Source organism: Palaemon carinicauda, chromosome 37 (assembly GCF_036898095.1).
Source record: "Palaemon carinicauda isolate YSFRI2023 chromosome 37, ASM3689809v2, whole genome shotgun sequence".
Classification (NCBI taxonomy): Eukaryota; Metazoa; Arthropoda; class Malacostraca; order Decapoda; family Palaemonidae; genus Palaemon; species Palaemon carinicauda.
The window spans coordinates 15265208-15285872 of NC_090761.1; the positions used below are offsets into that span (position 1 = coordinate 15265208).

General features: G+C 35.8%; 1 long non-coding RNA gene across 2 annotated transcripts in view; it reads left to right on the forward strand.

Moving 5' to 3' along the window:
- The first annotated feature begins 688 nt into the window (after positions 1-688).
- Positions 689-20665, forward strand: part of LOC137629455 (uncharacterized) — a 34521-nt gene continuing 14544 nt past the window's right edge. Inside the window, exons 1-6 of one of the 2 annotated variants that reach the window (XR_011041510.1) lie at positions 689-871; positions 13929-14187; positions 15834-15983; positions 16713-16944; positions 18185-18327; positions 19965-20105. This is a non-coding gene — a long non-coding RNA (uncharacterized lncRNA). The remainder of the gene's footprint in view (positions 872-13928; positions 14188-15833; positions 15984-16712; positions 16945-18184; positions 18328-19964; positions 20106-20665) is intronic. The other variant, XR_011041511.1, reaches the window with a different exon arrangement.

Below are 20665 nucleotides of genomic sequence, written 5' to 3' on the forward strand. Positions count from 1 at the left end.
AAACGTTCGCGTTATTATTTTATATTTTATCATTTCTCTGTGGGCTATATCTTGCGAATAATGTCGATTGTATGTGTCTGGTGTTGTACAATACTTGAAATTTCTGAATAAATACTGTGTGTTAGTTTGTATTAGATAACAATTTCAGGCGTTGTCGTTCTTTGAGAAGCAAAGTAAGCCGTAGTAATTTTGGCCTAATTTTTATTTATAATCCATGATTGTAAAACCTTCGAGACGCTTTTTTCGCTTATAGAAAATGTTGTAGTTTACAGGACTGTCTTGATTTTATTTAAATGACATTTCCATCAGTCAACAGGGTTAGGAATGGATTAATTGATGTTGTAAGGAATTATAAGCAGTATAAGCAGCTTTCTAGATGAGAATAAAATCTCTCTCTCTCTCTCTCTCTCTCTCTCTCTCTCTCTCTCTCTCTCTCTCTCTCTCTCTCAGTATAATCTATTATATATCTCATTCATGATAAAGACGGAAAAATAATTCAAACATCATATCAGAACCATCCAAAACAATCACCACCTTGTTAAATGGCCTTAGGTAATTAGTAATTGAACTGTTGTTGTACTTGTTAAAGTGCTGCGTTTGCCTCAGCCAATCAGGAGTCGTTTCCCCAGTTTTCTTCGATTGAAAAGATTTGGACCTTCGTGATTGGCTGAAAGTCAGTGGGCAGAACTTGTCGGTGATACTCGAAACTGATTTCTTAAGTCGGGACAAACTTTCGCAGTTTAGTCTCTAGTTCCAGTTGGTGAATGTCGGTAGCTTCTTCAACGCGTAGATTTTAATGCGTGACTCTGGGTGACTGAGATTTTCCCGAAAATGGCTTTGGGGAGAAAACTAAGGAATGGGAACATAACTGGTAAGACTGTTTTCTTTTTTCATCTTGAGAGTCGGAAGTTAGTTTTATAAACTTACCGCCCTTCCTTGTTTCGCGTTTAACCTCGGATAGTTTTTACTTCGGTTATTATAATAGCCACTGGTTTTCATTTAGCTTTATATTTTACAGCTTTTATTTCGTTCATTTCTACCGCCACCGCTTTTAATTTCGCATTAGACTTTACTAATAAATTATTGGCAATGTTGGCAGTCATCTTTAGTTTTAAACTGTTTAGGAACATTTAGTGTTTGCAGAGTTTAGTCTAGTTGTGGAAATACATAGTTCCCCTTAAAAGAGTATTGGTGTTACTTGATATTCCACCCCATGAGGAGGTGCTCCAACAGACCATACTTTACTGATCTTGTTTCTACGTACAGGTGTAGAAAGAACTAGTGAATTGTCATCCATGATGGTAACATCTTGTAAGTCTTCTGCTAAGGGGAAAGGATGTCAAAAATTTTCTAAAGGTAGCTGGACTGATGCGGCAATTCTTGTAGCTCTAGAACCGTAACTTTTTTAACAACGTGGCTCTTGTAATTTATAGCCGTCCATTTCCGATCTGGTTGATATACCATGGGCAGGTTGCTGAAGGTTTGAAACGGCAGCTTTAAGTATGCAGGTTTTCCAGTCTTTAGTGTTACGTATGTTAGAACAGATTTTAAACTACTTAATTTTGACAAGTAACCAGTGTAGATTTGAGGGAGGGTGATTCGTTCACGACGAGCGACACCTTTGATTAATCTTGCCGATCCAATGAAATTCTTTTGCACTTTTAAGCTGGTAATTTGGCAAGTCATAAGGAGTTAGTCCAATCTATGAAAATTATTTTAAGATTCTATTTATTTGAAGGTAACTATGGGATTGAACTAGCGGTTGCGTTAGTTTTATTGTTGGTGATTATTTTCGGCGGTAAAATTTTGTTTTAATTTTTTTTGTCTTAGCGAAGGTTATGTTTAAGCACGAACACTTAGATTTAATGCATCTTATAAAGTAATATCCCTTCCTGACGTACTGCTTTCAGCAAAATAATAGTAAATTTGATTACCGCTTTACCACTTTCTTTACGAACTTTCATATGAGCGTTCCGTTTGCATAACTGGTCCGAGCTGACGTGTGGAAACTGTCACAGTAGCGAGTCTGTCAACAATTGGTTAACTGAAGTTCAACTGAGAATGATGGAAATTAAAATCTCGAACCTAAAATTGAAACGGTTCCAATCCTAAGGTTTCATGCAGTTAAGTGGTATTGCTCTTAATGTACACCATTGAAATGAATTGCATTATTTTATAATTGCGATATTTTCGAGACTACTCGAGGGCTTACGCGTGACCTGTCAAGTTTTTTTTTTTTTTTTCAAGTTGGTAAAGGCTTTATTTATCCCCCATAGGGTTGGCTCATTGTCGAAGATTTTGTCAATCCTGCGGAGCTTACTCTAAAAGTGCCTTATCGGTACATTTGTTTCTTCCTAATTGTCTCGTCTTTAATGACTTCATTTTCTAATAGAATTTAATCTTGCAGTTTTAGTAGTGTTGGGTATCTCGGTGAAATGGATTTTAGGTAGATTGTTTGCTTTCGTACTTGGGACAGCGGTTGTTAGTCCTTGTATGATTTTAAGTGTTAGTGCTTATATTATTGTAAACTATAGGTTGAATTGTACTAATTTCAGAGGCTAATGTCTATTGTCAGTGTATTTGAGTAATTACCTTATAAATATATACTCATTATAGTATAATTATAGTACAATTGTAGTATAAGGAATTTGTAGAAGGTAAATGAATGCTTTTAGTCCGCCTGTTCCGGTTAATATCTTCCTTCGGTATGCCAATGGCTGCAAAGGATGGTTTCAATTACGCTGCAAATCTGACTTTTCCCAATGAACACAGAAAATTTTTATTTTTTGCCATGGAAGTGTTCAGTTCAACTGTTAAAGTACCTTAATTGAAAAGTATTATTCAGAGTATGAATGATAATTTAAGTTTTTCTCCAGATTTTCATAGGGTCAAGGGTGAAGCCATGAAGTTGCTTGGCATTAAAGGTAATGGTATTCTCAAATATTTTAGTCAGTGTGGTTTACAACTGGCTTTATGGTAAAAGCTGCTGGGTCATTATGTTCGTTAATGTTATATTCCAGTGGGAAATGGTAAGAATTTTATGCCGCTACAGGAAGAGCAGGATTTTAGAGACGGTTATGAGAAATTTCTATCTTATTTGTTTACTTGTTTTGGGTTTAAATCCAACCCTCCACTGAAGTCGAGTGAACTACTTCTCGGGCGGGTCCATATTAATCATCTAACGAAACATTTTCATTATAACTTATACAATTCTTTGATTGTAGCATCTTCCAAATCATATGATCTTGTGAAAAGTAATGTCTTTAGTTATTTCTTAAATTCAATTGCTCCCTTTAGGTCCTTCATTTCAGTTGGCAGTTTATTATAATGTCTAGGCGCACAGTAGCTAAAAGCCCTTTATCCAAATTTACTATTTGTTCTTGGTTCAGATAGCATATGTTTGTCACTCATGTGTCTTGTGTTAACATTTGTTCCTAGTTCTAGTTTATGCAGGCATTCTTTTTGATATTTTGGTTCATTTTGGTTCAGTATCTTGAACGTTAGTAAGAGTAGCTTGTATTCAATTCTCGCTTTTACCGGTAGCCAGTGTAACTTAATTAGTGCAGGGGTAATTCTTTCCCTATTGTGTAGTCCTTTTATTAATCTGGCGGCTCTGTTTTGTACTCTGAATTTTCTTCAGCTGATAATTTGGTAAGCCATAGAACAATGAGTTGCAGTAATCAATTCTTGAAAATATGTGGTGATAAATGAGTATGGCCATAGATTTTTCATCTTAGTACTTACTAATAAATGCTATGTTTCTAATATGATAGTTACAATTTCTTACCATGTTATTTATATGTTCGTTCATTGTCAGTCTATCATCCATGATTACTCAAAGATTCCTGACAGATTTCTTTAGGTCAATGATCGATTGACCTATTTCAATTCTTTGGAAGCATTCGATTCTTTTTATATCTTTTTCATTTCCAAAAATAATACATTCACTTTTGTCTTCATTGAGCTTGAGCTTTTTTGTTAACATCCAAGCCTTAATGTCATTCATTATTTCATGTATCTTTCTTTTAGCTTCATCAACTGATTCTATTGGGAAATAGAATTGTGTATCATCAGCGTATATTTTAAACTTAACTCTGTGAGTTTCAAGTATATTTGCCAGTTCAATCGTGTAAATTTCAAACAGGAGAGGACCTAATACACTGCCTTGAAGCACCCCTTTGGTTAGTTTTCTTGTCTCAGATTCAACATTTGATATTACTATAACTTTGCGCTTCTCAAGATAACTCACAAACCAGTCGTGTGCTCGTTCTACGATGCCCACAGCTTTAAGGTCTTCCATCAGATATGTATGTTCTACAGTATCAAATGCTGCACTTAGATCAAGCATTACAAGAATGCAACACTTGCCATTTGTTATAATTTCTGTTATGTCATTTTTTATCGCTAATATTATTGTTTCTGTGGAGTAATTTTCTCTGTATGCAGATTGATCATCAGGTATGACATTAGATTTTTTCAGATATTTCCAGGTTTGTTCGTGTTCAGCAGTTTCAATAATTTTCGAAAAATATGACAGATTTGATATTGGCCTATATGAACTTAAATTGTCTGCATCACCTTTTCCTTTATACACAGGCTTGATACACGCAACTTTTTCACAATCAGGGAAAACTGCCTGTGTTACTCATATTTACCATGTTTCGGTAGGTCTCTTGTAGTCTGGTGAAATTTTCTGCATCTTTTACATCATTAATTGGAAATGGATCATTTCCGCAGTAGGTTTTTTTTTTTTTTTTACTTTATTATTCTCGTATAATCACTCTGACTTAACTCTTTGAATACCCTTAGCTTATTTACACCTGTTACTGATGTATTCCTTTGCTCTGTTGTGCTGATGTTGTGAAAACTGGAGCAGATTTGATTTATTCCTCAAAATAATTAATAAAACCATTTGCTAGGCATTTAGGATCATTAGTTATATCGGGCAACACTATTTCTGTCTTTAGACCTAATAGTTTCTTTAGGTTCTTATGTATTTTCCTTGGGTCATTTTCATTGCACACTTTTTTATAATAGGCCTTTTTTTTAACTAAGATAAGGTAATTGTAGCGATTTCTCGCTGCTTTGTAATGTTGCCAGTTTTCATTATTTTTTTCTTTTCCATTTATCCTCCAGTTTTCTTTTTTTTCTCTTCGTGTAATTCATTATCAAACCAGTTCGATTTTTCTTTAGTTGTGATTATTTTTGTTATTTCCGGGCACCTATTATTATAATTAGTTGCAAGTATAGTTTTACTTCTATCAGTAATGCAGTTTATACAGGATTGTCCCTCTACAAGGGTGTGATTCTCTTCACAGTTACAGACTGGTGTTATCCTTTTTATATCCTCTAGGCTTTGTTCAATGAACTCTTTTGAATCAAAGTTAGTCTTAATTCTGTATGTGATTTCCTTCTGTATTGCATTATTAACTTATGCATTGGGGATATAGAGCAGTCAGGTTCAATCTCCATATTTAGTATGATGTTGTTTTTGTTTACTATAACTAGATCTAGTATATGATTAGACTGGGCTGTTGGTTCAGACACTGTTTTCGAGGTCGTGGTTGTCAATCAATTCTCTAAATTCATTGACATATGGGTCTACTCTGTTATCGAGATGTAGGTTGAAATCACCACATATAACTACATTTCGATTGTCATTCAATGTTTCTAGTAAGTTATTAAATTCATCTAGAAACATTCTTTTGCTTTTGCACGGTGGTCTATAGAGTATAACTATTTGTAGATTTACATTTCGAGATAAAATTTTAATATTCATATATTCAAACGAATTAACCGAGATGATTTCTTACTGTAACTTTGTATGATTTCTTTATTAAGATTCCAATGCCACCACCTCTTTTGTTTTCTCTTGGTTCATGATAAAAGTTATAAGATTTAGGTGTCATTTCATTTATTTTCGATCTGTCACTCACATTACCACTCAGCCAAGTTTCAGTTAATAAGCAAATATCCACATCTTGATCACTTACGACTTCCTTAATGATATGAGTTTTGTTGCCAATGGATTGTATATTTATTAGATTACATATTTTCTTAATCGAAGCCATGGTCAGTATTGTTTCTGGCTCTTATTATTTCTTGCTTATAAACTTCACAGTTTACTTTGTCATAGGATTTGTTCTGTGTCATCATAGTTCTTTCTCATACAATTTATGCATTTAACTTCAACAACATTGCAATGACCTGCTTTATGTTCTCTCGCGCACTTGGGGCACGACTGTTTATTCTTGCAATTTGCTGCACTATGCCCAAATTCCTGGCATTTGTAACACTGGTAGGGCATGTAATGATCGTAAACATTACATATTCTATATGTGGTACTAAGTTTATCTCCATTTTCATAGATTGCTTTACGTATCTTAGGTGTACATTTTATAATAGTGTTTGTTTATCCATTCTTGAATTTTCTTGCATTATGATAAGTCAGATCATCGTTTTCTACAATGTGTATTTAGCCACTGGTTCTTAAGCTTCAGACTTTGAATAATATCATCATCATCTTCTGGTACATTAGTGAGTTTTATCTTCGGTTTAAGTTTTCCTTTTTCAGTAACAGTGATTTTGTTTACATTACCTTGTTCCAATTCTGATTTTGCCTGCTCCAGGTTCTGTTTATCTGCAAATTTTATGATCAGGTGGCCATCTTTTGTTTCAGCAGTACTTTCAACTTGGGCTTTTAATTTGGTCATAATTGTGTTCTTATTATTAACTGCTGACACCTCATCAGTTGATTTTACAATCAATGTTTTCTTTGATTTCAGCTTTTCAGCATATGTGCCAGTTAGATGCTTCCTATCTATGTCATCTTCATTCCTATTTTCATTTTTTAATTCTTTCATTTCATTTCTTAATTCATGCATCTCATCTCTTGTTTCTTGCAATTTATTTCTCATTTCTGTCATGCTATCCTTCATTTCTTCTATTTTATTCTTCAAGACCTGAACCAAATGATGGGACATTACGACTTCTTCATCCAATACTTTTCTTTGTATGTTTGCTGCATCCTCATTGAACTTATCAGTGCAATTTCTACATATGTAATAAATATGTTCGTTACTCAATAGTCTTCTGCCAGCTTGTGATAAATTTTCTATTAATCCAGAACATTCGTTTTCAATATGATACCATTTTTGACATCTATTACAACAAATTCCCTCATTGGCAACGACAGTCTTGCAGTGCTCACATAGTCAGTGTCATCAGATTCCACGGTGGCCAACGATCCATTCGCTGATTCATCATTTCTTCCACAGGCGCCTTCCTCCATGTTGTCACTATCATATACTGGTGTATTCTTCATTATCTGTAGAAATTCATTTGTTTCATCTTCAACTGATTTTCCTGTTTGTCTTTTCATGAGGTTTCCTTCTAATTTTCTTAATGGCTCCTAACATTTTCGTAGTTTACACTATATCTAAGTCCAAATGGGTCGGGAAAACCATAATTGGTAACTCTTACCTGTGTCCTAGTTGTAATCAACTATTAATATGTAATTTTGCACTATTTAGTATTCCAATGACGCTGATTCCAGTTTACATAACTTAATGATGTCGGAAATTATTAACTTAACGATTTTCACTTTTAACTTGCCACTATTGTTAAATTTCAACATTAACTTGCCACTATTGTTAAATTTCAACAGAGCACTTCTTCAGCACGTCCTCACTTCACTATCTGTTCAAGGTGGACTCTTCCGTTAGGATTAAACCTGTGGAAAAGGAGCTTCATAGTTTGTGTAGAAGAGAAAATTTAAAAATTTTATCCTCATGAAGGTAACAGAGAATGGTGTAAAAACTCGTGTTTCATAATTCTAATTTTGAGAAAATTGGTTAAACCCAAATCTCCCCAGAAAAGCCTAATGGAGTTTATTCCTCAAAAGAAGTTAGAAAATGAGGTTAATTGTTACTTTTGCAGTCAATCCTGTTGGGTTACCAGTTTGACCTCTTGCAAGAAATTTTGACGAGCGTAGAGTATGGAACTAGATCATTTTGTCTGGAGTTAATGGGATACCGGTTAGTGAGGAGTATAATTTGGCCTATGAAAAATATCATACAGAAATTTTTAATTTCCTTTAAAAAATAAGCATTGTTGCTCTGCATTGAAAGGATATCAAATAAGTTTCTTCAAACTTAAAAATATCTCCAGCAGTAGCCGGAAGTGTATGAGAAGCTAGAAAGTACGGGCATCTCGGGAAAAAATGTAGAGGTATTAGGTATCATAGAGCAAGTTGTAAGGAGAGTACTGGGTCAGATATTTATTCCCCATCGGCCTGTTATAAAGATGGAAGAGTTGTCCACTACAAAAATAAGGCCTGTTTAATTGTTCTCAAGGTCAGAAAAGCTCCTTAGCTTAATGAAGCTGCTTTTCTAGGCAGTGGCCTGATGTTCATCTTTGATCTATTTTTGAACCGATCCTTATCTGTGCTGACATAATGAAGGCTTTCTTTCAAATTACTCATGAGGACAGGAAGGTTTTTTTTTTTTTTTTTTTTTTTTTTTTTTTTTTGGTGGTGGAAAAAATAATGCTAAATGTTAAATGTCCCTTATAGGTATACCATATTTTTTGGTTTTGTCCCCCTTTCATCTTTAATTATATTGTTCAGCACCATCTAATGATGAACTCCCATATTGAGGTATCCACTTTAATCAAATTTTATGCTGATAATTTGATCTTTAAAACCAACAATGTTAATGAGCTTTGTCATAGGGTTGATATAAATAAGGTTGATCTCTGGAAGTTTACCATTAAGGGAATGGTCTTCTAATAGATCTGTTCTCACCTTAGAGGAAGAAAAAATGTTGACCAGAGGTTTGTGGTGGGGTATTTTATAGTAAGGAAGAGGATCTTGTATCTTGTAGGCTACGTGTGGATTCTAACTGTCGCTGTATCTTGTACTGTAGGCTACTTGTGGATTCTAACAGTCACTATATCTTATAGGCTACCTGTGGATTCTAACTGCGTCGCTATATCTTGTAGGCTACGTGTGGATTCTAACTGCGTCGCTATATCTTGTAGGCTACGTGTGGATTCTAACTGCGTCGCTATATCTTGTAGGCTACGTGTGGATTCTAACTGCGTCGCTATATCTTGTAGGCTACGTGTGGATTCTAACTGCGTCGCTATATCTTGTAGGCTACGTGTGGATTCTAACTGCGTCCCTATATCTTGTAGGCTACGTGTGGATTCTAACTGCGTCCCTATATCTTGTAGGCTACGTGTGGATTCTAACTGCGTCCCTATATCTTGTAGGCTACGTGTGGATTCTAACTGCGTCGCTATATCTTGTAGGCTACGTGTGGATTTTAACTGCGTTGCTATATCTTGTAGGGTATATGTGGATTTTAACTGCGTCATCTTGTAGGCTAAGTGTGAATTTTAACTGCGTCGTTGTATCTTGTAGGCTACGTGTGGATTTTAACTGAGTCGCTGTATCTTGTAGGCTACATGTGGATTAACTGCATCGCGGTATCTTGTAGGTTACGTGTGGATTTTAACTGCGTCTCTATAATATCTTGTAGGAAAAGTGTGGATTTTAACTGCGTCGCTATATCTCATAGGCTACGTGTGGATTTTAACTGCGTTGCTATATTATCTTGTAGGCTACGTGGATTTTAACTGCGTCGCTATAATATCTTGAAGGCTACGAGGGAATTTCAAGTCGCTATACAGTAGTATAGTCTAGACTAAGTGTGAATTTTGTATCGCTCTAATAGTGTAGGCTACATGTATATTTTAACTGCGGCACAATATCTTTTAGGCTGTGGGGCTTTTAAATGCGTTGCAATATTGTAACATCTTGTGGTCTGTGTGGATCTTAACTGTGTCAGTATCTTTTTTGCTAAATGTGGATTTTAGATAAATTGCAATAACATCTTTTATGCCAAAAGTGGAATTTATAGGATCTTGCTTTTCCAACTAGGGTTGTAGCCTTGCTTATAAAAACTATGAAAATAGGTTAAGCAGATAACTGAAAAGATAAAAGGCAGAACAGATGCAAAGTGCGGGAGTAATAGTATAGAAGTGTAAATATATTGGTAATAGGTTGAAATAAGTTTCGGGGAAAGGGTCCTGAAAAAAACTTTAGGAAAAGAATTTTGTAGAGGGAACTATTGAAGAAAATAGGAAACTATTGAGATTCAGAGAAGGAAATGGGCTACAGTTTTAGATCAAATATATGCGGAGAAGTTAATCCTTGTAATAAAGGAAAGGTTAAACATGCTTAAAATTGTGAATTTAAGGAGAAAATTCAGGTGCAAGTAATATAATAAATTACATATAATTTGGTCATAAGAATAAAACAAGCTATAGAATTGGATTTGTTGCAAAATCTTAGAGCTGGTGGTATACAAAGTTGGGTCATAAATTAGGTTTAAAAATAACAATTTTACCTAAAGTTGTTTTAAAACATTAGTTAATTACCACATTTCAAAGGTAAAATGGGATATTAAAAATTTTCAACGACTTTGTTACAAGAAGTCTCTCTTGCACTATTTGAGACTATGGCCAGAAGCTTTTCGCATAAATGTCTAGAGGCTTAATAATTTTTTAGAGCAAGCAGTTAGGAACCAGGAATCCAACTCCTAGGTTGGTTAGTTCTATAATAACTTAGGAAGGAATTTGTCTTATACAAATTTGTCACATTCTGAAATTTATCTTGAGTAACTGTGGATCAGTGGTCGTGCTTAACACATCGTGAAAAGGTTAGGGCTTATAGCGACATTTTAAATTTATTTGGTAAAGCTTGTCTGAAAGATAGGGATTATAAGCCTAAACTTTGTTTGATTTATATTATGGTTGACTAATCTTTCATATGGTTTGACAACAATAATTTAGAATTTCTGTAGTAGCACTGAAAGGTACTGCAGTTGGGTCTTGTGTAGTGGATTATAAAATCAGTTAAACATGAAGCTGTAAAACGGTGGCATTGGGCTATTGAATCCCATAACTTATGAAAGTTTGACCATAGTTTTCAGCATTTTCCTAGTTTAAATTTCAGTAATTTTAAATTATGTATGGGATCATGAACGGGGAGGACAGAGAAGATCTTAGCAATGATCAATGAAAATTTTAGTGGTGTTAACTCTTCTTAAAACACTACGAAGGTTCAAACAAGACTACTTAATTTTGTTTATCAGCAGCCAAGGTGACGAGGTTAGAGTAAGAGAAACTGGTAATTTAGAGGAGTGGAAGTTAGTAAAAGGAAAATTTTGTTGGGATTGCAAGTGATGTATGTGGCAAGAAGGTTGTTGGAGGCAGCATGAGGAAGGGAAGTGAATGGTGGAATGAAGGAGTGAAGGTAAAAGTGGAAGAGAAAGAGGGCTTTTGAAGAATGGCTGCAGAGTAATAGTATAGAGAAGTATGAAAAATAGAGAAAAATGTGGAAGTAAAGCGCAAGGTACGTGAGGCAAAGAGGGCAGCTGACCTGAGGTGGGGTCAGGGATTGGGTCAGTCATATGAAGAGAATAAGTAGTAGTTTTGGAAAGAAGTGAAGAGAGTAAGGAAGGCTGGCGCAAGAATTGAAGAGACAGTGAAAGATGGAAATGGAAGGTTGTTAAAAGGAGAGGAGGCAAGGAAAAGGTGGGCGGAATATTTTGAAAGTTTGCTGAATGTTGAGGATAATAGGGAGGCAGATATAATTGCTGTTCCAGGTGTCGAGGTGCCAGTGATGGGAGATGAGAATGAGAGATTACAATAGATGAAGTGAGGAGAGCACTAGATGAAACGAGAGTAGGAAAAGCATCTGGTATGGAGGGTGTGAAAGCTGAGATGTTGAAGGAAGTGTGTGTGACTGTACTTGAATGGTTGGTGAGATTGTTTACTGTGTTTTGTGTTGTCAATGGTACCAGTAGATTGGGTTTGTGTATGTATTGTACCACTATATAAGGGTAAGGGAGATGTGCATGAGTGTTGTAATTCAAGAGATATTAGTTTGTTGAGTGTAGTTGGAAAAGTGTATGGTAGAGTATTGATTAATAGGATTAAGGATAAAACAGAGAATGCAATCTTGGAAGTACAGGGTGGTTTTAGAAGAGGTAGGGGTTGTATGAATCAGATTTTTACAGTTAGGCAGATATGAGAGAAATATTTAGCAAAAGGTGAGGAGGTGTATGTTGCGTTTATGGATCTGGAGAAAGCATATGATAGTTGATAGGGAAGCAATGTGGAATGTGATGAGGTTATATGGAGTCGGTGGAAGGTTGTTGCAAGCAGTGAAAAGTTTCTACAAAGGTAGTAAAGCATGTGTTAGAATAGGAAATGAAGTGAGTGATTGGTTTCCGGTGAGAGTGGGGCTGAGACAGGGATGTGTGATGTCGCCGTGGTTGTTTAACTTGTATGTTGGAGTGGTGAGAGAGGTGAATGCTAGGGTGCTTGGACGAGGATTAAAACTGGTAAGCGAGAATGACCATGAATGGGAGGTAAATCAGTTGTTTGCGGATGATACTGTACTGGTAGCAGACACAGAAGAGAAGTTTGACCGACTAGTGACAGAATTTGGAAAGGTGTGTGAGAGAAGGAATTTGAGAGTTAATGTGGGTAAGAGTAAGGTTATGAGATGTACGAGAAGGGAAGGTGGTGCAAGGTTGAATGTCATGTTGAATGGAGAGTTACTTAAGGAGGTGGATCAGTTTAAGTACTTGGGGTCTATTGTTGCAGCAAATGGTGGAGTGGAAGCAGATGTACGTCAGAGAGTGAATGAAGGTTGCAAAGTTTTGGGGGGCAGTTAAGGGAGTAGTAAAAAATAGAGGGTTGGGCATGAATGTAAAGAGAGTTCTATATGAGAAAGTGATTGTACCAACTGTTATGTATGGATCGGAGAGACAGAAATTGAATGTTTGAGATGAAGTGTCTAAGGAGTATGGCTGGTGTATCTCGAGTAGATAGGGTTAGGAACGAAGTGGTGAGGGAGAGAACGGGTGTAAGAAATGAGTTAGCGGCTAGAGTGGATATGAATGTGTTGAGGGGGTTTGGCCATGTTGAGAGAATGGAAAATGGTTGTCTGCTAAAGAAGGTGATGAATGCAAGAGTTGATGGGAGAAGTACAAGAGGAAGGTCAAGGTTTGGGTGGATGGATGGTGTGAAGAAAGCTCTGGGTGATAAGAGGATAGATGTGAGAGAGGCAAGAGAGCGTGCTAGAAATAGGAATGAATGGCGAGTGATTGTGACGCAGTTCCAGTAGGCCCTGCTGCTTCCTCCGGTGCCTTAGATGACCGCGGAGGTAGCAGCAGTAGGGGAGTCAGCATTATGAAGCTTCATCTGTGGTGGAAATGTGGGAGGTTGGGCTGTGGCACCCTAGTAGTACCAGCTGAACTCGGTTGAGTCCCTGATTAGGCTGAAGGAACATGGAGAGTAGAGGTCCCCTTTTTGTTTTTTCATTGTTGGTGTCGGCTACCCCCCAAAATTGGGGGAAGTGCCTTGGTATATGGATGGATGGATCAGCGAAGGTCCTCTCTCACTTAACATCCCATATGAAAAAAAGCACTTAAAGGTATTTAGTTTTAACAATTATTGAATCCTGTGCTGGAGAGATTGCGCCAAAGTTTTGTCGTGCAGCTGTGTATAAGTCAGTCAGGTGGTTTCCTGGAAATATTAAAGAGGTGGATTAAGCTTTATGTTCAAGTGTGTTAAGGGGATAACCATCGTCATTTTATGGCTCAATTTCTTTGCCGTGGTATTTATATACAATTGTGCCCCCTTCCAGGAAAGTAAAGAACTGATATTTTGACCTACAGTAGGGTACTTGTAACTGGCATGCGTTGTTTTATAAACCTGTTACAATTAAAGTTGTGTAAGTACATGTATACGTATATTTTTTTTATCTACAAGGCTCATTTTTTTTTTCAGTGATCAAACTTAAAATTCAATCCAATTTGCCTAGTCTATTTTTCTACTGTATTTTCTTACAGATGGAGCAGAAAGTTGAACTTTTGAAAAAAGCATGAACTGCAGGAGTAGTTTCTTCAATCGAGATGAGTTGGACCTTTGTGATATGCTGGTCAGTGGAGGTGTTAATAGTAAAACTCAAGAGACAAATTCTTGCAGTCGGCTATTCGTCTTGGTTGAATGTCTGAATTATCTCCATTACTGTACCAAGATTTTGTGCTGGTGACCCTTTCCTTAAAATGGAATTGGAGAGAGTGACACTATGGAAAGGAAGTTGAATGGGTAAGGTATTTATGGATTTTTTTTAATGTGTATCTTGTGTATAGGCTTTTCCCTACCAAGACCTAGGAATACATAGGATCCCCAAGGTTACTTGTTAATTTTCTACTTGACAGTTGCCTTAAGAAGGGCTTCATATTTTAGTGAATCCTCAGGTCTTTCATGATTCAATTACTTTGGTTATATTAATACTGTACTTCAGGGATCTGCTTTCCAGTTCTAAAGTTGATATTGCACTCTTGATTATGGCATCTGCTGCAGGTAAATCTCACAAATGAGTCTCCAAAAACTTTCTCTTCCATTTCTTCCTGTCAGTGTATTTTAGGAACTGTAAGCTTGAAAGTCAAATATGTACACTGGGAAAACCTCTTGCCTTTTATTTTTATTTTTTTTTACTTGGAAATCTGTACACAAACAGGCAGTTACAGTACCAAAGTCAAATTGTGGAACATCTGATTGCAGAACAGATTTCTGGTTTAGTAGCAGCAAGTTTACCCTCTTTCCCTCTTGCACTTGTGTAATCCAATCAACAGGCTGCATGAACATTTGGCCAGAAAAAAGTGATTTTGACAAAGGAAAAAGTCTATTTTTGGGTGAGGGACCTGTGTCGCCCAGTGAAATGCTTTTTATAGCACCATTTCTAAGGTATAAATACTGCTAGATATACCTGAGAAAAAGTTGCATGGAATGCCAGGAATAGACCCAGCTCACTCACCCATATAGGGTGTGTATAGAAACTGGGGTATGGTAGAACCACTACCAGAGGTCCCTTACCAATTAGTCTTCTCCTTTCCTTGCTGGCTTGATGGAATCTGTCACATCCCTTTTAAGAACAATATATTGCCCCCACTGGTAAATTGATCTAAGTGATGTGATAAGGTTCCTTGACCTCCAAAACATAGGTTTAGAAACTCAAATTAAATTTGATGAATAATAAAACTAAAATTATTCAATGGCTGTACCTTATTTTTATATTGGTGCCATTTTGGATAATTTCCCGCAAGTATATTTTGGCGTATTTTTTATCTTGTGTTTAGGGGAGGGTTCTGGACATCTCATTCAAGTGAAAATTTTATGGTTTAGCCACAATTTGACTGGAATAATGATCAAAAGAATAACACTGGATCTTGGTCCGCAAACTTATCAAGGGGTTACAAAGGTTTAAAAGTCCACTAAATTGAGAATATCTAAAGTAGTTCAAAAGAAAAAGGGTTTAATACCTTAGGAACTCATCCATATAATTTTTTTTATTTTACTGAATAAAAACTGTTCTGGAGAGAGTGCCAAGTTATCGTAAGTCTGTTTGGTGCAGTGCAGGTGTACAGCGATGTAGATATTCAGAGGTAGATTAAAAATAGAATTAAATTTAAGGGGAGAGGGAAGATCTTACCCAGTGGTTCTTGTATACTATACTGGGTTCCCGGACAAAGAAATAGCATCATGCTTTCGAGATGGTAATCTTAATAGCCTACAGCATTAGAATCTTAGTAATTTAGATTTTAGACTAGTACATATACAAATGTGTGTGCATATATTTGTGTAAATATTTATGTACTGCACGTAAAGTTTGTATTTGTACAGTATATTTGTGCAAGTGTGTATATAAGTTCAACCCAATTTGGCTAAATCTTTTTTTTTTTCCCTTGCAGATGGAATATGAAGTTGAAGCTTTGATTTTATATCAAAGTTTCAACTGTTAAAGGTGAAGAATTGCAGTTTACTGTCTTCTGGGGAAAATTAGGACATGACTAGTGGCATCTTAATGAATTTAGAACCTGGCCAAACTGCTGAACCGCAAGGTAAGAAAGTAAAGATTTGAATGGTAGCATACACTGCCAAGAGTTTTGAATTTCAAATAGTTTAATATAAACTAAATTTTCTAATTTAAAATTTTAGTTTTAAGCTAAATTTTACCTTATATGGTGTGTGGTCAATAGTTTTATTAGCTTTTTAGGGGGGCAGACCCATTCCAGAAAGTTATTGTACTTGGAGGTAGTGTGGAGAATAAATTTTGGTAGCTGAATAAAGTCTATAAAAAAAAAAAAAAAAAAAAAAAAACTAAGATTATGTACAGAAAACTGTACTACAGCAAAAAATTGGGTTCATTTATGAAGGAGAGTTAATTGTCAATTGACTTTTTAATCAAGCAGCATTGTAGGATTGTGATGGATTATATGATTGATTTATCAAATATTTGAACTAGCTAAATGATCGAAAAATGTAAGCCTTGTGTAGCCAAGGCATGAAGGTTTTATGTCTAGCCATTTTAGACTAGCAAGACGACAGAGGGTGAACCAATGATGGTTTTATTTTTGCTTCTAATGTTCTTGGGTACAGCAATGGCCCTTGTAATAGATTTATGTAGCATGCCCGCTACCAATTTTTTATAGGATGGCACTTTATGTGAAAGCAAATGTTGGCAGCAAACCATGCAGTTTTATGAGTAAATTTTATAGAAGATTAATATGAATACTGTACTTTTAATTGGGTCACTAAAAACTTTAGCCAGGTTTTTTACAACTTTGCAGGTACATTTCAGAGCATAAAGATGAAAATTATTGGAGCGGATGGAACAAATTGAAGTTACAATGGCTCCATGCCCTGTAATCTTTGCCCAGCCTTTGTACCAGATGCGGCCACACTCCTTGTCGTTGGGAGCACAATCAGTTTCACGCCTCCTTCTCCCAATGTTCTACATCGACACTTTGATTCTCACACTTGTGATGATTTTATATACTCTCACTTGTTGTCTTCCCTAGGGTGAGTTCTTCAGGAGGTCTGTTTTGACGTAGATTTTCTAATGGAGACAGGAATGCCAGTGATTCTTTAAATTTCTGTATTTTTTTAATTGGTACAGAGAAAACTAATGATGCATAATAAGGTATTTTGAAAATAAATTATGGTTTAGGTCTGAGATGTTGGTTAGTGTAAGAAGTTGTATTTAGCCAAGGTGGCTAGTTAGCGAGTAACCAGTGTGGCCACACAAACGTCCCACCTCTTGACATGCTGATTGCTGCCTGTCAGCTGGCTGAGATCCGGGATGATAGGTTCGTAGGTTTAAAACTAACCTTTCGTAAGTAAAGATTGTTCATTGCAATAGGTTAATAATTTAGCTTAAGCCAAATGGTCACTTAATTAGTGAAAGTGGGCATGCAATTTATGCAAGTTAAGCAGATATATTTATGACCACCACAGTGAGTTGAAATAGGTTACTGTAATGTAGAATGGCTATTGAATGATTACTGTAGGATTTGGATTGTAAATATTTATTAATGTAGAAATTTATTTGGGATTTGTGGCTAAAACTTAAAATTTTCCAGCGAATTGGGTAAAGGTTGGGTTTCCTTACTCAGTGCAAATCAGTATGTGTACTCTACTGTATATGGGCAAGTACTGGGTTTGCCCTATATGAATCAAGTTAAGGTTGGATTTTCCTTGTCAGTGACATGGGTAGTTTTATGCATTGAAGATGGGATAAGGTAGATTTCTCTTTGTCACTGGGTTAGGTTGAGATTAAACTTTTATCTGAAGTTGCATTTGCATTATCATCTGAGAAGTTGCATTTGCATTATAGGTAAATAGGTAAAGGTAAATTTGCCATATCAGTCAACATATGGTTGGAATTACCTTGTTCATTAGGGTAAGTTTGGATTTACTTTGTCAACGAATATCTGGCAGTGGACTTTCTTCAATCCTTTCTGTAAAAGAAATTTAATGTATCGGATAAGATTGGATTTGCCCATTGCTTAATTTAGGGTACGGTTCAATTTGCTCTGCAGTGAATCATGGTAAAGTTAGATTTGCTTGTGAAGGAAATAGGGTAAGGTAAGACCCAACTCAGTCAATGAAATAGGGTAACACTACTAGTCAATGAAATAGGGTAACACTACTAGTCAATGAATCAGGGTAGTATTAGACTTGTGTTCAATGAATTTTGACAACACTGTTTCTGGATAAAAGTTCCACCCAATTTTGTTGATAATACTCAATTTCTTTGCAGATGGAACATGGAAGTTGCTTTGATAAGATAAATGCTCTTAAGGTTGAAGAATTGCAGTTTACAGTCTCTGAGGAGTATTAGGACATGACTCGTGACATCTTTTGAGGAACACTTAAAACCTGGGCATATAGCTGAACCCAATGGTAAAAAAGTAAAGATTTGAATTGTAGCCTACATTCTCTAAAGTGTTTTGATTTTCAAATAGTGTATAATGCTAAAAAAAATCCAATTTGTAGTTTACACTACATTTTACCTTCCCAATGGTGTAAAGTCAATTTTGATATTTGCTCTTTAGGGGGCAGGCCCCTTCATTTGTTTAGAGAATTTTATATTGGTGGGAGCTGGTAAATCCTTGTCCAAAAAAGAAAAGCTCGCAGGAACATTAGTACAGAAGACTGAACCACAGAAAAAATGGGGATTTCTTTGTGAAGGAGCGAGTCACTAGTCAGTTGTTAGCAGTTTAGGTTACTCAAGCCCACCTTTAGGATTGTGATGGATTGAGGTTGATTTATCAAATCTTAAAGTAATTAAATTATGGTAAAATGTAGGATTTGGGTAGCAGATGCATGAAGATATGCTTGTCTGGTCAGTTTTATAAAGGCTAGAAGTTTCTTTTATTGCTATTGTCTATGGGTACACCAGTGGCCCTTCTAATTGATTTATCGGGCATGCCTGCTACTGATTTTTACTTGGATGGCTCTTTATAAGCAAATCAAAGGTCAGCAGCAAGCCATGCAGTTTTAAAATTATTTTTATGGTAGATTAATGAATACTTTCCAATTGGTTGACAAAAAGTTAACCAGACTTTTTAAAACTGTTGGTAGGTATATTTGTGTTAAGATAAAAGTTACAGATCTGTGTGAGTGATTAGTAGGTTTAAAACTTTTTTATGCAAGATTGTTCATTGCAATGATAGGTTAATAACCTAGCTTTTCAAATGGTCACTGTAGGATATGTATTAGACTGCCTCTGTGTGTGAAAGTAGATAGTTGTATGTAGAATATTTCAATATTGAATGATTATTGTAGGATTTGGATTGTAAATTTTTGGTAATGTAGGAAGTATTTTCCATAGAATTGGATCGCAATGAATTAGGTCAAGGTTGGGTTTCCTTTGTGCAAATTAGTATTTGTATACTGTACTCAATGGCTATGGGCAAAAAATTGGCTGAACTTGTGTATGAATTAGGGTAAGGTTAGATTTGCCTTAACAATGAATTAGTGGGTGAAATTACTAGTGAATTAGGATATGGTTGGATGTGCTTTGCCAATGGATTATGGCAAAGGTAGATTTGCTTCATGGAGAAGTTTGGTCAAGGTTGGATTTGCCTTGTCAATTAATTTAATTTAATTTCATTTTTATAAATACTCTGAAGATTGAGTTTTTGTAAATTTAGTGTATACTGTAGTTTGATTTAAATATAGGTTAGGATAAGATTGGATTTGCTTTTTCAATGAATCTGGGTAGTATTGGACTTTCTTAATCTGTTAGTATTTGTCATATGAGGATAAGGTTTGATATGCTCAATAGTAAATTTATGGCAAGGTTCAATTTGCTTTGCTGTAAGTCATGGTAATGTTTGATTTGCTTGTGAAAGTGAAATATGGTAAGATAGAACATACCATGTCAATGAATTAGGTGAACACTGGACTTGTCCAAGATTGTAGGGCTGGACTTTTCAATGAATTGACAATACACTATGATGAATATGCATCTTAAGTAATGTACTAGTGTATCAGTAGTTATACCGAATTGGGTTAAAAATTTTATTTCTTTACAGATGGAATATGAAGTTGAAGCTTTGATAAAAAGGCAATGTTAAGGATGAAGGATTGCATATTAAGTCTTGAGGAAAATTAGGACCCGGCTACTGGCATTTTTTGAAAAACACTTAAAACTGGCCAAAGGCTGAACCTTGAAGGTAAGAAAGTAATTAATGTACCATACCTTCCGGAGTGTTGCGTTACAAAAGTTGGTGTACAATATTATAAAAAATTTCCAATTGTAGTTTAAAGTTTTCATTACTAATGGCATCTAGCAAATAGTTTTGATATTAGCTTGTTAGGGGGCTGACCCCTTCCAGGTTATTCTACTTAGGTGGTGTAAAATAAAATTTCTTCTAGTAGAAGCAGAGTAAATCTGTCCCAAAAGAGCTTACCGGAACATTGGAACTGAAAACTGAACTACCGAAGAGAATGTGGTTACTTTGTGATGGAGCAAAATAGTTTAAAGTCAATTGAAAGTATTTTAGGTTACTCAGGCAGGCTTGTTGAAGTGTTGTGAATCAGTTTTGTCAAATCTTCAAGTAATTAAATGACAGCAAAATGTAGGTTTGGGTAGCCAACACACACAGGTATGCCTTTCTGGTCAGTTTTATAAAGTCTGACGACTTCGAGAGCTGACGAAAGGCTTGGGGTTATTTTGATCTTTGCTATTAATGTTCTTGGGTACACCAATGGCCCCCCTTCAGTACACAGTACA